We start from the raw sequence: 18528 nt of genomic DNA, 5'->3' as shown, positions 1-18528 counted from the left end.
GGATGGGGTGGGGAGCTTCAAAGAGGGGATTTGAGCAGGGCCTGGGGTGGGGGGGATTGTTGTTTGGGCTAGGGGTGAAAGAGCCCTGGTAGCCTCAGGGCAGAGGACAGCAGGAGCTGGGGTCTCAGGGAGGGCAAGAGGCTTAGAGAGAAGGTGGGGTGCAGAGAATGCAGCATTGAGAGGGGTGCCGGTTTGCGCCAAGACAGGGACTCGGACCTGGAAGGAGGCCCCCCGATGGGCTGGTGACCTCCCTCAATTCCTGAGAGCGGAGCCAAAGCTCCTCTCTAATTTGTGGCTTTCCATTTGGGGAAAGAATCTTAGCCACAACAATAGCCTGGCCCTGGCGGCTGCCGCTCCTAGGGGTGTGGCTCCGGGCAGAGCCTGGCCCCTAGCACCGCCGGGACACGACCCACAGCAGGGGTAGTACAGAGGGAGATGCCACTGAACCTTTGTTCTTCCGAGAACCTACACAGCTAGTGAGCAATGTGTACAAGACAGATAAGATGCCTGCTCTCTTAGTGCCGATCACCTAGTTAGAATAGCAGACCAGCTACAACCGATGAGTGTTTCCGGTGCTAGGTACTGCGCAAAGTGCTTTATACTCAGTACCCCCTTTACATACAAACTCCTGTATAAAGCAGGAATTATTATATTATCCTAACTTTTTTTCTTCTTTTGCGCCCCCACCCAGGCAGAATTAGGTGTAATACGTATCTCATAGCTGCAACAAAATATCTCACAAAATCAACTTAAGGAAAAAATGGTTTATTTTGCCATTATGGCAGGAAAGGCATGGTACCAGGAGCAGGAAGCAGCTGATCACATTGCAGCTGCAGGCAGGAAGCAGAGAGAGGTGGATGAAAGCTGCTCAGGGCCCCTTTCCCCTGTTCACTCAGTCCAGGACCCCAACCTATGAAATGAGCTACCCACAGTTAAAGCCTGCCTCCACTAACTTAGTAGAGATAACCCCCCACCGACATGCCCAGAGGCTGGTCTCCTAGGTGACTCTGGATCCTGTCAAGCTGACAGTATTAACAACAGCTTGTTTGCATATATATGCATATGTATGTGTGGTGCTGCCTTCAGCTAGCTCTAGGACTCACTGGAAGAGGAGGGGGTTCATTTTCCAGCCTTTACTCTTGTGTAAGTGTTTGTAAGTGTTTTTATCACTTTGCCAGCCAGATGCCGCCTCTCTCCTGAGTGGTATTTAGATGCAGCAATGTTTTTAAAGGATGCTGAGCCACAAGAGAATATGAAGCTGCATTTGCTTGTTTCTGGAGCTGCTTGGGCCATAACATTGATGGTGGGTTTTTTGTTTAGCTTTGAGACAGGGTCTCTCTTTGTAATCTGGTTGGCCTGGAATTTGCTATATAGACTAGGCCGACCTCAAATTCACAAAGATCCTCTTGCTTCTGCCTCCCAAGTGCCAAGATTAAAGGAGTTTGGCACTATGCCTGACCTATTTTGAGACAGGATCTGAAGTAGCCCAGGTTGGCCTTGAACTCTCTACGTAGCCAAGGATGACTTCGAACTTCTGATTCTCCTGTTTCTGTCTCCTGAGTGTTGGGATTACAGATGTGTGCTACCATCCCCAGTTTTATGGAATGCTGGAGATCAAAACAAGGGTTTTCTGCACATGAGGCAAGCACCCTACTAACTGAGTTACAACTACAATCCCTTTTAGGGTAATCCCTCCTTTACATTCCCATGCAATTCAGCACCAAGACCAGCCAGTTATCTTCAGAAAACATGGATTTCTATGGCTTCCTATCCTGCTCCATTCCTACCACCTCAAGCCAAGTCATCAATATCTCTAAGTTGCTGAGGTGGACTCTGCAGAGTGTCCCTTCTGCTAACCTTATTCCTTGGAGTCTGTTCTCAAGATGATGATTCATCAGCCCTTCAAAAATACACACCAGACACATGCCGTTGCACAGGTATACACACACACACACACACACACACACACACACACACACACACATGCACATACATACATACAATTAAAAATATACATGAGAGACTTGGCTTTCAAGAGGAGCTGGTGCTATTGGCTTTGTGTGCTGTGCTGTGAGCCCTGCTTCAGGGAGTTGAGCAGAGAGCATGGCTGACCTAGGAAACCATGACAAGCCTGCGGCAACTACCCTAATTGTCATCATAGAACCTTCATCCAGTAACTGATGGAAGCAGATGCAGAGATCTACATCTAACTACTGGGCCAAACTCCTGGAGTCCAGTCAAAGAGATGGGGGGGATTAAATGACCAAGGGGGTCAAGGTCATGATGGGGAAAACAACAGAGACAGATGACCTAAGCTGGATGTAAGGGTCCTCATCTGGTGCCTTCATACGTCATCAGCAGGAGACTGCATCCCAGCCTAAAAGCCAGACGTGCACTCCCACGTGCTCTCTCTCTCTGTGCTCTCTCTGTCTCTGTCTCTCTCTCTTTCTCCTAATAAAGCTCTAAAAGGTAAATATATATATATATATATATATATATATATGAACCCTATGGCTTTTCTGCTCAAAACCCTGAAAAAGGCCTTATATATCACTCCAATAGAAGCTAATGTCCAAGGGGCTAGGTTGCTGAATATGTTCCTGTCTGTGTGGCAATATGCACACCAGTGCAGGTGACCTCAGAGGTCAGAGGAGGGCATGGGATTCCCTGAAGCTGGAGCTACAGACGGTTGTGAGCCCCCTGGTGTGGGTGCTGGGAATTGAACTCTGGTCCTCTGCGAGAGCAGTAGGAGCTCTTTTTTGGGGGGGGGGGGGGTTTGGTTTTTTTTCGAGACAGGGTTTCTCTGTGTAGCTTTACGCCTTTTCCTGGAACTCACTTGGTAGCCCAGGCTGGCCTCGAACTCACAGAGATCCGCCTGGCTCTGCCTCCCAAGTGCTGGGATTAAAGGCGTGCGCCACCACCGCCCGGCTTGCAGTAGGAGCTCTTGACTGCCATCTTCAGTCCGGCACCTCACACTGGTCCATAGGAGCTGAGTTGAACTACAAGCTATGGCTGCCTCCTGGGGTTCTCTGAGCTCCCATGTCCAAGGGCTAGGGGGTGGAGAGAGGAGAGCAGTCTTTTCTTTCTCCCTTCCCCTCACTCCCCGTCCCCACCCGAGATAGGGTTTTGCTGTGGGATGTTCTGTCTGGCAAATGTGTTGCTAATTAGTCAATAAATAAAACACTGATTGGCCATTGACTAGGCAGGAAGTGTAGGCGGGACAAGGAGGAGAATAAAGCTGGGAAGTGGAAGGCTGAGTCAGGGAGACACTGCCAGCCACCACGATGAGAAACAGCATGTGAAGATGCCGGTAAGCCACGAGCCATGTGGCAAGGTATAGATTAATGGAAATGGATTAATTTAAGCTGTAAGAACAGTTAGCAAGAAGCCTGCCACGGCCATACAGTTTGAAACCAATATAAGTCTCTGTGTTTACTTGGTCGGGTCTGAGAGGCTGTGGGACTGGCAGGTGAGAGAGATTTGTCCTGACTGTGGGCCAGGCAGGAAAACTCAAGCTACAGGGTTTCTCTGTGTAACAGCTCTGGCTGTCCTGGAACTCGCTCTGTAGGCCAGGCTGGCCTCGAACTCACAGAGATCCACCTGCCTCTGCCTCCCTAGTGCTGGGATTAAAGGTGTGAGCCATCACTCACTGCCCGGCTAGAGACAGGATTCTTGACACCCTGTCTTATCGGGCATCTTTGACTCTGGTTGTAAGTAGGGATAGTACAGAAGTAAGGCTTCTGGTACAGAGCAGGGGTGAGGAGCAATGTGTGTGGGTCCTGGGTGCTTCTTGGAGCCCCTGTGCTGATAATTGGTAATTGTAAACAGACAGGTCATGCCACTCCGGCATCAGAAGGTGCTCAGGCTCTCTGAGAGCATGAGGGTCCACACCGGACCACGGAGGTTTGAAGAAGTGGTGGGAGGGGACATGAGAGGGATTGTCACACTAAGCAGCGGAGGAGGGAGAGCACTGTATTGCAGGCTGTGGGGGGTCCACCCACAATCCTTTTCTCCCCCCAGGAAGAGCCACTGGGACCCAAAGAGGCTTCTCACTCAGTGCGGATGGTGGTGTGTGAGCAGCACCAGTTTTCAGGGTAGGGCTCGCCGTCCACACATGCCCAGTGCTCTGAGCAATGTCCCTTCTTAAAGTCCACCTCGGCTGCTGCTAAGGTCACTGGCTTCCCGAAGGGCCTGGAGTTGATGACTGAGGGAAGTCGAGTACAAAGGTCAAGCCACTTGATGTCCCATCCTGCCCTCAAACAGACTGGGCTTGCGGCTCATTGGTAAACACTTGCCCTGTATGGGTGAGGCGCTGAGTTCAGTCTCTAGCACCCAAACAAACAGACAGACAGACAAACAGAAAAGAGCCATCAAGTGAGATGCAAATCATGCTGCTCCCCCTTGGAGGTTTAAGAAGTAGCCAGAGAGGCTGCCTCTACCACTGCTATTGGCCATCAGGAGACAGCAGCATCTCACAACTCTTGATTAACTACACACGATAAATTGCCACAATGGTATGCTTCCAAAGTCATCCCATTGTACCTTACAAAATCCACAGGCAAGTTCTTGGAACTGGAGCGGTACAGACGCTCTTTAGGGAGTGGTTTGTGCCTGGACACCCCCAAAACATAGCATTGTCCACCAGGGGGCAGGCTGCACCAGGCAGGAAGCTTTCCTGTACTTCCAGGACCTGTCCACATGGCTGCCTGCAGATATCCTTGACTCTAAGCCACATGGAAGGACTTAGACGTTCTTGACGCTGACACTAGGTGCTCTGTAAAGGTAGTTAACCAGCAACCGCAGCAATTCCTGCATTAGTGCCCCTCCGGGGAGGTTAGGAAATGTCTTTACATATGTTATTCTCATTTAGTTAGCAAAACAATTTGGAAAAACAACGCATGATTAAAGCCACTCCTCAGAGGACTAAGTGGCTGGATCAAAGTCACACAGTAAAGCTATTGCCGCTGCTGCCATTGGTTAGTTAACCCCTGACATTTGTTAAGTAATAAATATGCTCTTACGCTACTGTGTGACAAGACTCTTCCTGGGGAGATGCCACACACATGTCTACTCACCCAGACAGGGAGCCCAAGACAGACCAAAGCACAGATACCATCAAAGTCCAGCTTGGTAAACCAGTGAGTTTTATTGGGGTCACTTACAGGAATATGGATGAGGGGTTACTTACAGGAACAGAAATTACTCAAAGACTGTAAACAGATGTTTCCTGTCCTGACTGCCTGGTAAAGGACCGACTCAGAGGCTGAATATGAATTATAAATGCTCAGCCGATAGCTCAGGCTTATTACTAGCTAACTCTTACACTTAAATTAACCCATATTCCTTATTTACACCTTGCCACGTAGCGGTACCTTTATTAACATGACACGATCATTTCCTGCTCCCTCTGCGTCTGGTTGTCCACTGCTGTGGGATGGTCTGTATGTCAAATTGCTCTGATTGGTCAATAAATAAAACACTGATTGGCCAGTGGCTAGGCAGGAAGTATAGGCGGGACTAACAGAGAGGAGAAAAGAAAGAACAGGAAGGCAGAGGGGTCACTGCCAGACGCCACCAGGACAAGCAGCATGTGAAGATGCCGGTAAGCCACGAGCTACATGGCAAGGTATAGATTTATAGAAATGGATTAATTTTTTTTTTTTTTTTTTTTTTTTTTTTTTTTTTTTTTTTTAGGTTTTTCGAGACAGGGTTTCTCTGTGTAGCTTTGCGCCTTTCCTGGATCTCGCTCATCTAGACCAGGCTGGCCTTGAACTCACAAAGATCCGCCTGCCTCTGCCTCCCAAGTGCTGGGATTAAAGGCGTGCGCCACCACTGCCCGGCGAAATGGATTAATTTAAGATATAAGAATAGTTAGCAAGAAGCCTGCCACGGCCATACAGTTTGTAAGCAATATAAGTCTCTGTGTTTACTTGGTTGGGTCTGAGTGGCTGTGGGACTGGCAGGTGAGAGAGATTTGTCCTGACTGTGGGTCAGGCAGGAAAACTCTAGCTGCAGTCTACTCCTCTGACTCTCTTGACTCTGCCCTTCTTCCTCCTATCATTCTCCCTGTGTCAAGCTGTCATGCCCAATCTCTTCTTGCCCTGCTATCAGCCAAGCTGTTTTTTATTAACAATGAGCATAATACATAGCAAAAGACAGCTGTCCCCAAAGCCAATCCCAGCAGCAGCTCATAAAAGCTGGGACACACTGCACAGCCTTCAGGCAGCTCAACATGCTTGGAGAATGAATGTCCTTTCCAGGTGCCTCTAAATTTAGTTGGTCTAAATCTTTTCTAGGCAGCTCAGCTGGTTTCTGCGTCTTCCAGGCAGCTGGTTTAGTCTCAGAGTCTTCTTAGCAGCTTACCTGGTCTGGGAGTGACTTTCAGCAGCTTGCCTTGTTTACTCTTGGGAGGGAGGGGCCTAGTGAATCTGGTCAGTTTTAGGAACTTCCTGAAGCTATTTTGAGTTGTTTAAGGAGCTTCCAGGTAGGATGGAATGTTTCAGTCTCTAAGAAAACTGCTACAGAATATGTGCCAAGGTTGATACTGAGGAACCATCATCAGGCAGCAGGTGCTACACACCTAAATATCCCAGCACTTGAGAGTCTGAGGCAGAAGGATCATGAGTTTGAGGTCAGCCTGGATTCTATAGCAAGACATTGGGGGTGGTGAGACTTATTTAATTCTATAATAATTGGGACAGTAAATTACTGGATTGACGGGATAAACAGAATACTGAAATATGATAGAGGTTATTAATTGCTCAGTTCAACAATATGTACATAAGCTTTTCATTTTGTTTTCTCTTTCCCATTCTCAGTCTTGAATCCAGGGCCCAGGGCTGGGCAAGAGCCACCACACCTAGTTTGCACCCAGCTTGCTCACCCTTTTCTTGTCTCTGCTGAGGATTGAACCCAAGCTCTTGAGCATGCAAGGTGTGGTGGTCTAAATGAAAATGGCCCGAATAGGCCCATAGGGAGTGGCATTATTAGGAGGTGCAGCCTTGTTGGAGGAAATGTGTTTTGAGGTTTCAGACGCTCAAGCCAGGCCCAGTGTCTCTCTCTTCCTGCCTCCTTCTGATCCAGATGTAGAACTCTCAGCTACCTCTCCAGCACCATGTCTGCTTGCATGTCACCATGCCTCTCGCCATGACAATAATGGCCTAAATCTCTGAACTGTAAGCAAGCCCCAATAAAATGGTTCCCTTGACAAGAGTTGCTGTGAGCTGGGTGTGGTGTCAAACACTTTAATCCCAGCACTCCAGAGGCAGAAGCTGGGGAATCTCTGAGTTTGAGGCCAGCCTGGTCTACAGAACAAGTTCCAGGACAGCCAGGGCTACACAGAGAAATGCTGTTAAAAAAAAAAAAAAAAAAAAAAAAAAAAAAAAAAAGATCCCCATGGGCATTCGCCATTGCATGTGGTTTTATTCAGTGTTGGGGATCAAACCCAAGTCTTGATGCATGCTAGCAAGCACTCTACCAACTGAGTCACAGCCCCAGATTCTCCCTTTTTTCTTTCCATGTACGACTTGTGTGTCTTCCTCAGCTGAGGGCAGGATCTATGTGGACTTCCTTTGTAACTATCAGTAGTAATTTTCCATGAATGGGCAGAATCTCTGGGTTTCACAGCAGGAGCTATACCCAGTTCGTTGACAGTGATTAACTATTACAAAGACCCTTTGAACTCTTTGGATCCCATGCACGTAAAGGAAATCCTGATGCCAGGAAGTTTCTCCTCTAAGGCCTGGGCCTGGCTGAGATGTAGGCCTAGATAAACGTCTGATTGAGTTCCAAAGACGTCTTCTCCCCGCCAGCCCACTATAGCACACCAGCATTGTACTTGTGACTAGTCAAGTGTGGCCCCCAGCAACACTGTTGATGAGATTGAGACACAGGGCAGAGGCCCCACAGGTCTCTCAGCTTTAGGAAACCCATCCCCTGAACTGGGAAAAACAGGGCCGGGGTGGTTAGTCCCCTAGCCAGCTGGAGAAGGCCCAGCACCTTGGCTAAGTCCAGTAATTGTATTCCAATAGGTGGACTCTGAGGAAAAGGATCGCCTCCCAGGAGATGGCCTCTCTGCTCCAGGCCAGTGAAGAGAGGAACTAACCCATAGGAGCCTTACAATTCCTCCGGAAGTCTCTCCTTCCAAGCCTCTTGGTCCTGGCCCCAGAACACTTATGACAGATTCATGGGCTCTTTCAGGGATGAGTCTTTGGAACTGCTGGTTGAGTGTGATGGTGCACACCTATATTCCCAGCATTCAGGAGGATCAAGAGTTCAAGGCCAGCCTGGCCCACAAACATACACTCCTAAGTTTTGTTTGTAATTGTGGTGGATCTGCTGACCACACTGGAGTCTCTCCTTGGAAGCCAGCTTGAGAGGTCCTGAAGTAGAGAGCAGTGAGGCGGTGGTGGGTAAAAGTGGAGGCAAGTGAAATGCACACACATTATGTACATGTACAAAAAGAATGTGTCATGATGAAAAACAATACAATGCTGAGTAGACTCGATAGCCCAGCAGGTAAAGGTGCTGGCCACCAAGCCTGATGCCCTGAGGTTGAGCCCCCAGACCCACACGGTAGAAGAAAAGAACCGACTCCTGCAAGCTGGCTTCTGACTTCCACATGTGTGTCCTGTCATGCCCACACCCACACGTATTCACACAAAATAAATTTAAAAACTACATCTTTCTTTTTTTTTTTTTTAACGCTTGAAAGAAAGTCCTGCCCTAGAGTCAAATGCCCCAGAGGGACAAGTTTCAACACCTCTTACTGCCCCACCTGTAACATGCCATAAAAAGAGTCCCAGGGTGGAGATGGGCTCCCAGGCGGGGCACTAAAGTGGGGTCTTTTCAGCTACTTGATGGAGGTAAGTGAATTCCCCAAGCTGCTATCTTTTTTTTTTTTTTTTTTTTTTTTTTTTTTTGGTTTTTCGAGACAGGGTTTCTCTGTGTAGCTTTGCGCCTTTCCTGGATCTCGCGCTGTAGACCAGGCTGGCCTCGAACTCACAGAGATCCGCCTGGCTCTGCCTCCCGAGTGCTGGGATTAAAGGCGTGCGCCACCACCGCCCGGCTGCTATCTTTTTTTTAAGACAAGGTTTGTCAGTGTAGCCCTGGCTGTCCTGGAACTAGCGCTGTAGACCAGGCTGGCCTCGAACTCATAGAGATAAGCCTGCCTCTGCCTCTCCAGTGCTGGGATTTTACCACTGCCCAAGACACATCTTTGCCTTCTTCTACCTGTCCCTCTGTCTATCAGCTCGGCTTCTTCTGCATCTTTTAAAAAGACGTATTTATTTTACGTGTGTGTTTTCCCTGCTTGTACGCCTGTGTAGTCGTGTGAGCCTGGTGCCTGCGGAGACCAGAAGAGGGCCTTGGATCCCCTGGAACTGGAGTTACAGACAGTTGTGAGCTGCCACGTGGGTGCTGGGAATTGAACCCGGGTCCTTTGGAAGAGCAGCCATGCCCTTAACTGCTGAGCTCATCTGGAGTCATCTCTTCTGGTTGTTGTCTTGTTTGTTTCTGGAGCTGTGGAGCTCAAGCTGGTCCTTGAACTCACCATGTCTTCCCCGCCTAGAATGAGGGGAGTACCGGCAGGCGTGCACAGCCGTGTCCTGAACGGAGTGTCAGAAGCAACATTTTACCCTCTTTTCACATTAGAATATTGTAAAATATTAGTGTAAGGGCTCCACCTACTGAAATTCTGATGGCTGGAACTTGGTCATCAGGGTTCCTTTGTTTTGGTTTTAGTTTAAATAACTTTATTGGACTATAATCAACACAAAAAGGATTTTTTAAAAAAACACTTAATATATCTACAGCCCCCCAAAAGTTCTTCATGTAGGTTGGAATCCATGCTATACCTCTGCATGCTCAGGTAACCACTGATATTTTTTTTTTTTTTTTGAGACAGGGTTTCTCTGTGTAGGTTTGGTGCGTGTCCTGGATCTCGCTCTGTAGACCAAGCTGGCCTCGAACTCACAGAGATCCGCCTGGCTCTGCCTCCTGAGTGCTGGGATTAAAGGCGTGCGCCACCACCGCCGCCCAGTCATTGATATGCTTTCTATCACCTTACTTCTACAACGTTCCATGAATGCAAGCATATAATATATACTTTTGGGGCTGAGGATCATAGTTTATTTTACAATATTTGATGGTTGTTTTTTGTCAACTTGACATAAACCCAGACATATCTGGGAAAAGAGAATCTTTTTCTTCTTTTCTTCTCTTTTTTTTTTGGGGGGGGGGCTTTTTTGAAACAGTGTTTCTTCTGTGTAGTCCTGGCTGTCCTGGAACTCACTCTGTAGACTAGACTGGCCTTGAACCAGGAGATCTGCCTGCCTCTACTTTCTAAGTGCTGGGATTAAAAGTGTGCACCACTACTGTCTAACATGGAGGAAGAGGGAATCTTAGCTGAGAAAATGCTTCCATAGTATTGTAGGCAAATTTGTGGAGTATTGTCTTGATTAATGATTGGTGGAGTCAGGGGACTCACTGTGGGTGGTGTCACATCTGGGCAAGGGGTCCTGGATTGTGTAAGAAAGCAGGCTGAGTCATGCATGGTGGCACACACCTTTAGTCCCAGCACTCAAGGTGCAGAGGCAGAGGCGGGTAGAACTTTGTGAGTTTGAGGCCAGTCTGGTCTACATAGAGAACTTTAGGCAGCTAGGCAGCCAGCTCAAAATATAAAATTAAATGTAAATAAATAAATGAATAAGAAAGGCTGAGCAAGCCAGTGATCCTCCATGGCCTCTGCTTCAGTTCCTGCCTTGACTTCCCTTTGTGATGAACTATGACCTGGAAGTGTAAGATGAAACAAATCCTTCTTGAATTGCTTTTGGTCATGGTGTTTTTATCACAGCAACAGAAACCCTAATTAAGATTGACCAATGAATGGTTGCCCATTCATTCACGTAAGACCGTATCAATAATTTATTCCTTCTTATTGCTAAATAGTTACAGGAGAATTTAAAAGTAGTTACAGGAGATTTAAGCACCAGGCAGTGGTGGTGTACACTTTCAATCCCAGCATTTGGAATGTAGAGGCAAGTGAATCTTTGTGAGTTTGAGGTCAGTTTGGTCTACAGAGGGAATGCCAGGACAGCCAGGGCTACACAGTGAAACCCTCTCTCAGAAAACCAGAGAGAGAGAGAGAGAGAGAGAGAGAGAGAGAGAGAGAGAGAGAGAGAGAGAGAGAGAGAGAGAGAGAATTTAAGCAAACTGCGTGCACAATGTGAGAGAAGAGCCCCCACAGGCTAGGGAGATGGTTTAGCCGGCACAGTGTGAAGATCTGAGTCCAGTCCCCAGAACACCTGTAAACCAAGCCCAGAGTACATGCCAGGAATACCAACGGTGGGGGGATGGACATGGGAGGGTCCTCGGGGTTCACTGACCAACCAGTCTGCTGGAGAGCTGGGTACCAGACTCCATGAGAGACATTGTCTCAAAAAATACCCAACAAAACAAAAAAAGATGGTGGTAGCTGGAGAGATGGCTCAGCAGTCCAGAGATGTCCTTCTCTTGCAGAGGACTTGGGTTCAGTTAAATTATCCTCTTACCTCCACATGTGACCATGCACATGTGTTACACACACACACACACACACACACACACACACACACACACACACAAATAAACAGATGTAATTTAAAAACCAGTGATTAAGGAACACACATTAACCTCTGGCTTCCACATTCATGTTCACACACACACACACACACACACACACACACACACACACACACACGCGCGCGCGCGCGCGCGCGCGCACACACACACACACACACACACACACACTTTTGATTGCAGTCTGAGGGCTTTCTCCTGTTGCCAATATGCAGAACTCCAGGAATTTTTGTGACTCAGTTTCTTCTTAGTTGAGAAGGCCATTTGAAGCTGCACATTAACAACTCTGTCTCCTGTCACCTAAGCACAAGAAAGAAGGCTGCAGCCAGGCAGTGGTGGCACACACCTTTAATCCCTGCACTCAGGAGACAGAGGCAGGTGGGTCTCTGTGAGTTCGAGGCCAGCCTGGTCTACAGAGTGAGTTCCAGGACTGCTAGGGCTACACAGAGAAACCCTGTCTCGAAAAGAGAGAACAAAAAAGAGAAATCAAGCAGACTGCTCAACAGCTGCTTGTATCACTCCCATTTTCTGTGATGTTACCCATGAACTATTAGGTTAACACACTTTTTCAATATGGAGTCATTGCTACACCCTCTGATGATCTCTCAGGCATTGGCGAGCCCATGACCTTGGACCATGAGCCTCAGCAATGTGTCTCAGTTCCCCTTCCCCTCAGGTAGTTTCGGATGTCTGGAAGGGTCTCTGGGCTATTTCCCTTCTCTCATGTAGGTTGTGTTCAACCGATGAAATCCCCGCAGGTTAGCCTCCACTTGGATAAAATGGTTTCTCTTCAGGGTGTGCTGAGAACTGATGCTCAGCATGTTCAAGGTTCCTTCTCCTTGCCTCTGCCAGAAGAATGAGTCCATTTTTCCTCTGAGAGGACCTGCTAGAGCTCCTGGAAGAAAATCTCATGCAAGTGTATAACAGGGCCCCAGACCTTAGCACAACCGACTCCATGATGGAAGTGCCATTCAGGTTGTAAAACTCAGCACATAGCACCACCATCTGCCAAAATGAAAACAAAGCCCTAATCTATCAAAGTCCATCATTCTGGGAAAGTCTCTAAATGTACTGACCTTGCTTTTTGGCTTCTCTAGTTCCACTTCTGGATAACTGTTCTTGTTAACTGAAGTATGTCAATTTAGAACATGGTTTTTGTGCTTAAAAGTTCACCCCAGAAGGCTCAGAGCTATACTGGGATCCTGAGCACCCAGTGTGGTCACCAGCCTGCCAATAAAGGCTTTTTATTGGTTTAAACCTGTGTCCGAGCAGTTTTGTCTGGTGACTACCTTACAGCATGTGGAAGGGAGGCTGGCTGCCCCTCCCCCAAACAATTAGCTCTCTCTGCTGCCTGCTTGAAGCAACTCTGTTCAAGTGTGGGTTTTCGGAGCTGTTGGATGTAGCTCAGTTGGTAGAGTGCTTGCTGAGTGCACTAAAGCTCTGGGTTCACTCTCCAGATGTGCTGGTGCACACCTAGAACCCCTGCCCTGGGGAAGTGGGGGTTGGTGCACACCTAGAACCACCCCTGCCCTGGGGAAGTGGAGGGCTGGTGCACACCTAGAACCCCTGCCCTGGGGAAGTAGGGGCAGGTGCACACCTAGAACCCCTGCCCTGGGGAAGGGGAGGGCTGGTGCACACCTAGAACCCCTGCCCTGGGGAAGTGGGGCTGGTGCACACCTAGAACCCCTGCCCTGGGGAAGGGGAAGGCTGGTGCACACCTAGAACCCCTGCCCTGGGGAAGTGGGGCTGGTGCACACCTAGAACCCCTGCCCTGGGGAAGGGGAAGGCTGGTGCACACCTAGAACCCCTGCCCTGGGGAAGTGGGGGCTGGTGCACACCTAGAACCCCTGCCCTGGGGAAGGGGGGGCAAGAGTGCAAGGTCGTCCTCAGCTGTACCTAGAGCTTGAGGCCAGCCTGGGCCGCAGGAGACCACCTTGTCCTAGACAGAGTTAGGTTTTTCCTAGCCCAGCCCTGGTTCCCCCAAAGTGTTTGCATTTGGAAGCTCTCTGCATCTGCTGTCTCTTTCTTCAACTCTGGGGACAGCAGCAGTAGCATTTGCCCTGTGACCTTTCTTTCTTCTCTCCCTCTCCCCTGCCCCCTCAAGTCCTACACTGTATCCCAGGCTGCCCTCCAACTCATGCTGATCCTCCTGCCTCAGTTTCCCCAGTGCTGGCATTGACAGGTAAAAGCCACCACACTTGGATGACCTCACCTTTTTATGAAGAGTTGATTTTTTGGCTCCTTCAGCTTTTTATCTGGTGGGGTGGGGGATGGTGACTTTCTTTCTGCAGTGTCATTGATCAAACTCAGGGCCTCACAATGTAGCCCAGGCTATCCTAGAACTTGCTATGAAGACCAGGCTGGCATCAAAATTCCTATGTGCCTGCCTCTGCCCTGGTACTGGATTAAAGGTATGCGCCACCACGCCCAGCTCTGCCTAATGCTTTTTAATCGACTGAATTGACAGACACTACAATTTCTTTTCAGGAGAAGATGGGAACATACTCCCCTACTACCACAAATGACAAAATTGAGTTTCCAGAGTGTGGAGACGTTTCAGGGGTCAGCGCACCTGGAGTCCAATGGATGCACATTACCCTGGAAAATCGGCCTTCATCATGGCAGCTCTGCCCTTCTAGGTAAGCATATTACAACCTTTCTGTTCTTGAGAAATGGGAAAAGTTTGAAATAGTGAGATGATTTTGAACTTTATTCAGTGCTTCGATATTTTTTTAAAAATTACTTTTAAGCCAGGCAGTGATGGCACACACCTTTAATCTCAGCACTCGGGAGCGAGAGGCAGGCACATCTTTTGAGTTCCAGGCCAGCCTGGTCTACAGAGTGAGTTCCAGGACAGCCAGGGCTACACAGAGAAACCCTGTCTCAAAAAACAAAAACAAAAGCAAATAAACGAACAGCTGGGCCGACAGACCCTGTGAGGGATTTTTGGTTACTTGGATCATATGAAGTGGGAAGACCCACCCTAAATCTGGCCTCACCTTTTCATGGCAGCCTATATAAAGGACAGAGAAGAAAGAACCCTTCGCTTTTGGCCTGCTTGCCCTCTCTCTCACTGATAAGTTATGTATCCAGCTGTTGAAGCGGTCTTCACTGGCATTAGAGCCTACTTCTTTGGGATTCTCTCTCTCTCTCTCTCTCTCTCTCTCTCTCTCTCTCTCTCTCTCTCTCTCTCACACACACACACACACGCACGCACGCACGCATACTAACGACCAGCTGAGACATCCAGCCTCTCGGAATGAACAACCACTGGATTCTTGGACTTTCCATCATGAGATGGCCATTGTTGGACTTGCTGGACCACAGCTGTAACCACCCTGACATCCCCTTTCTATCCCTTAGTAATTCCCTAACACCTGTGTCTGAGAGAGGGCCAACATCTTGAATTATACTACCAGAGGAATGTAGGTAGGACAAAGGAGACCCAGACACATCTGCAGAGGGCTGTAAAGCAAGGAGAATGACTGGACATTTCAGTCCTGAACTAGAAGATACCAACCTCATTGCTGAGGTAAAAATGGAACCTAACTTCAATAAAAAAAAAAAAAAAAAAAAAAAAAAAATCAAACAAGCCAAACACCCGATGTTCATCAGCAGTGCCAATCAGCAGTAGGAGCAGTTTTAAACCCCTTCCTGTCCCGGCAGCGGTGACAGTCGTGTGCTCCATACATCTCTGCATCCAGAGTCTTGCAGAGAACTGTGAGTAACAGGATTAAGTATTATCTCTTTGTAAACTCAGAGGGCTGAGCACGGTGCTGCCTGTCCATAATCTCAGCATCCAAGAGGCCAAGGCCAGCCTGGACCACAGAAGTTACACAGGACCAGAAAGATAAAGGGATAAAGGGATATTCCTTTTCCCTTTTCCCTCTTCTGTTGATAATCTCCTGTTTCCAATCACAGTTGATAGTTTCCAGTCTGGTGCAATTATTTTTTCTTTTGTTTTTGAGACAGGGTTTCATAATGTAGCTCTGGCTGGCCTGGAACTCACTATGTAGACCAGGCTGGCCTCAAAGTCACAGACAACTCCCTGCCTCTGCCTCCTGAGTGCTGATGGATTAAAGGCATGCTCTACCACACCTGACTTCTTTTGCTCTTTATATGTGTGATTTGGGAGATGGAAGCCATGGCTTGGGCATGCTAAACAAGTGCTCTACCACTGAGCCACACTCCCAGCTTCATATTTATTTATGTATTTATTTATTTATTTTTAAAGATTTATTTATTTATTATGTTTACAGTGTTCTGTTTGCATGTATTCCTGCAAGCCAGAAGAGGGAGCCAGATCTCATTAGAGATGGTTGTGAATTACCATGTGGTTGCTGGGAATTGAACTCAGGACCTCTCGAAGAACAGTCAGTGCTCTTAACCTCTGAGCCATCTCTCCAGCCCCACATTTATTTTTTAATTAAAAACTTTACTGAAATAAAGTTTTTAATGGGATATGGTTCAGTTGGTAGAGTGTTTGTTTGCCTAACATGCCTTAGGTTCAGTCCTCAGCAATGCATAAACTAGACAAGGTGGTGCACACCTATAACCCATGCACTTGGTTTGGTGAAGACAGGAGAACCAGGAGTGATCAGAGTTCAAGGCTATCATCAGCCACATAGTTTCAGGCCAGTCTACGGTAAAGGAAACCCTCTCTCAAATTTTTTTTTTTCAAAATGTTTTTTAATTGAAGTATAATAATGTATCTAAGGTATTAAAATCTTAAGTGTTAGAATTAGGAGCACTTGCCTTGCACATGGGAGAACCTGGGAGTGCTGCCCAGAACCACAAAGTCAAGTGCAGCTTGATGAATTTATACACAGTGACACACCTGTGTAGCCAGCGCCTAAGTCCAGAAACAAAATCTTGCAGCTTTGCTAGAATCCCTGGATGCATGGACTCTTTGAAGTTAGGGGTGCTAGCAGAGAGGCACTCTGGGCACCTAAAACACAGGATTCCCCAACTCGGGGTCCAGGTGGACTCTGGACATCTGTATCCCCTTCAAATTATAGGCAACCATTTTCCTGAGGAAAGGGGGCAGTTCCTTCACCAGGTTCTCACAAAGTGGAGGCCAATCAAAGCCACATCTGAAGTCTGGCATGGTGATTCCTTCCTCCTCAACAAACTTTATTGTGGTGCGTTTTGTTGTTGTTGTTGTTGTTTGAGACAGGGTCACACTATGCAGCCCTGGCTGACCGGAACTCTGCTCTTGTAGAAATTTAGAACACATGACCACTGAAGAAGTCAACATGTTGGTGCTCTGCCCGGCATTCTCTGCCCCTTATAAAACAATGAAATATAAATACCATGTTTGCTTTGCAAAATTACTTTGCCACTTACCCAATGACACACATTACTTAGGTGGCTATTCGCAAAAGCCTGTCTTCCATACCGGATCTTTCAGCTGCTAGACCACGACAGCTTCCATAATACCAAATTGCTTAACTTCAGCTGAAAACAAGCTAAGCTTGAAATACCAGGCTGAACAGGAAAGAGTGAAGTCCAAAGCCCAGGATTTTTTTTTTTTTTTTTTAACAGTTCACTTCTAACCAATGGAAACTCTTTGTCGAGGTGAAAGTGCCACCTTTAAAAGACGCGCTTTGCTGCCTAGAGGTGTGGCTCTGCGGGTTTTCTCCGGTAGGAGTTACTATCTACCCACAAACCGTCACTGCAGGGCACTTTAGAGGATGTCTACGATTGGCTGATCAAGACAGCAACATTTGAATTTAAAGGAAGGCCAGACTAAGGTTGGGTTCCTTCGGTCCGAGAGATAAAGCTTTGCTGTGGGAGGAACGCCAACTGGAGGCCGAGATTAGGCGGCAGGATGTCCCGGTGAGCCCACCGTCTCTCTCTCCGGCTGTTTCTACCTCCAGTTCTTCACTAGGAAATCAGCTGCTTCAAGTAAAAGACTGAACAGCATGTGACCGTGTTTTGTAAACTACAGCGGGTCACAAAAGTGCTGAGAGCTACAATTTACGGTGTGAATTTTCCAAAGGTAATCTCCCAGTAGAAGCAAAAGCTATTTGTGGAGGCTCTAGCAGCAGTAGGAGCCGTCTAGGGCAGCCAGGGATTCCGTGCTGCCAGTCCCTCAGCTGTCCTACTGGCCACCAGGGAGACTGTAGTTCAGGCAACCATACATTTACAAAGGCTAAATAAATAAATAAAATAAAAAATAAAAAAGGCTGACAATGACAATTTTTTCCCTGAGGTTTCACTATGTAGTCCTGGCCTAGAATTCAATGCGTAGACTCGTTGGCTTGACACTCAGCCAACTGCCTGCCTCTGCCTCCCGAGTGCTGGGATCAAAGGCGTTGGGCCACCACTCCCAGCTAAACCTATGACTTCTTTAGAAGTCATTGCCTCATGCTAACAATTGAAATTGCATCCACTTAGTATATTAAATAGAAATCATCACATCTGGATTGAATACTCAGTCAAATGAATTAGGATTAAAAAAAAAAAAATCTCTGGTTCAGTGGTTAAAAGCCCTTGATGCTCTCACGGAGGACCTTGGGTTCAATTCCCAGCACCTACATGGAGGTTCACAATCGCCTGTAATTCCAGATCCAGGCATCCAATGCCCTATCTGGCCTCCTTGGGCACTGCATGCACACAGTGCACAGACATATGAAGGCAAAACATTCATACCTAGAAAATACTAACCTTAAAAAAGAATATTGGCGGGCGGTGATGGTGCACGCCTTTAATCCCAGCACTCGGGAGGCAGAGGCAGGCGGATCTTTGTGAGTTCGAGGCCAGCCTGGGCTACCAAGTGAGTTCCAGGAAAGGTGCAAAGCTACACAGAGAAACCCTGTCTCGAAAAACCAAAAAAAAAAAAGAATCTTAAACAATACATATTCTCTCCTATATAAAGCAAAAATAGCCAGCTAGCATTATGGTATCATA

This window comes from Peromyscus californicus, unplaced genomic scaffold, assembly GCF_007827085.1.
Source record: "Peromyscus californicus insignis strain IS unplaced genomic scaffold, ASM782708v3 Scaffold_5__1_contigs__length_169319896, whole genome shotgun sequence".
Classification (NCBI taxonomy): Eukaryota; Metazoa; Chordata; class Mammalia; order Rodentia; family Cricetidae; genus Peromyscus; species Peromyscus californicus.
The sequence above is the reverse complement of the archived record's forward strand: the minus strand, read 5'-3'. Positions refer to the sequence as shown.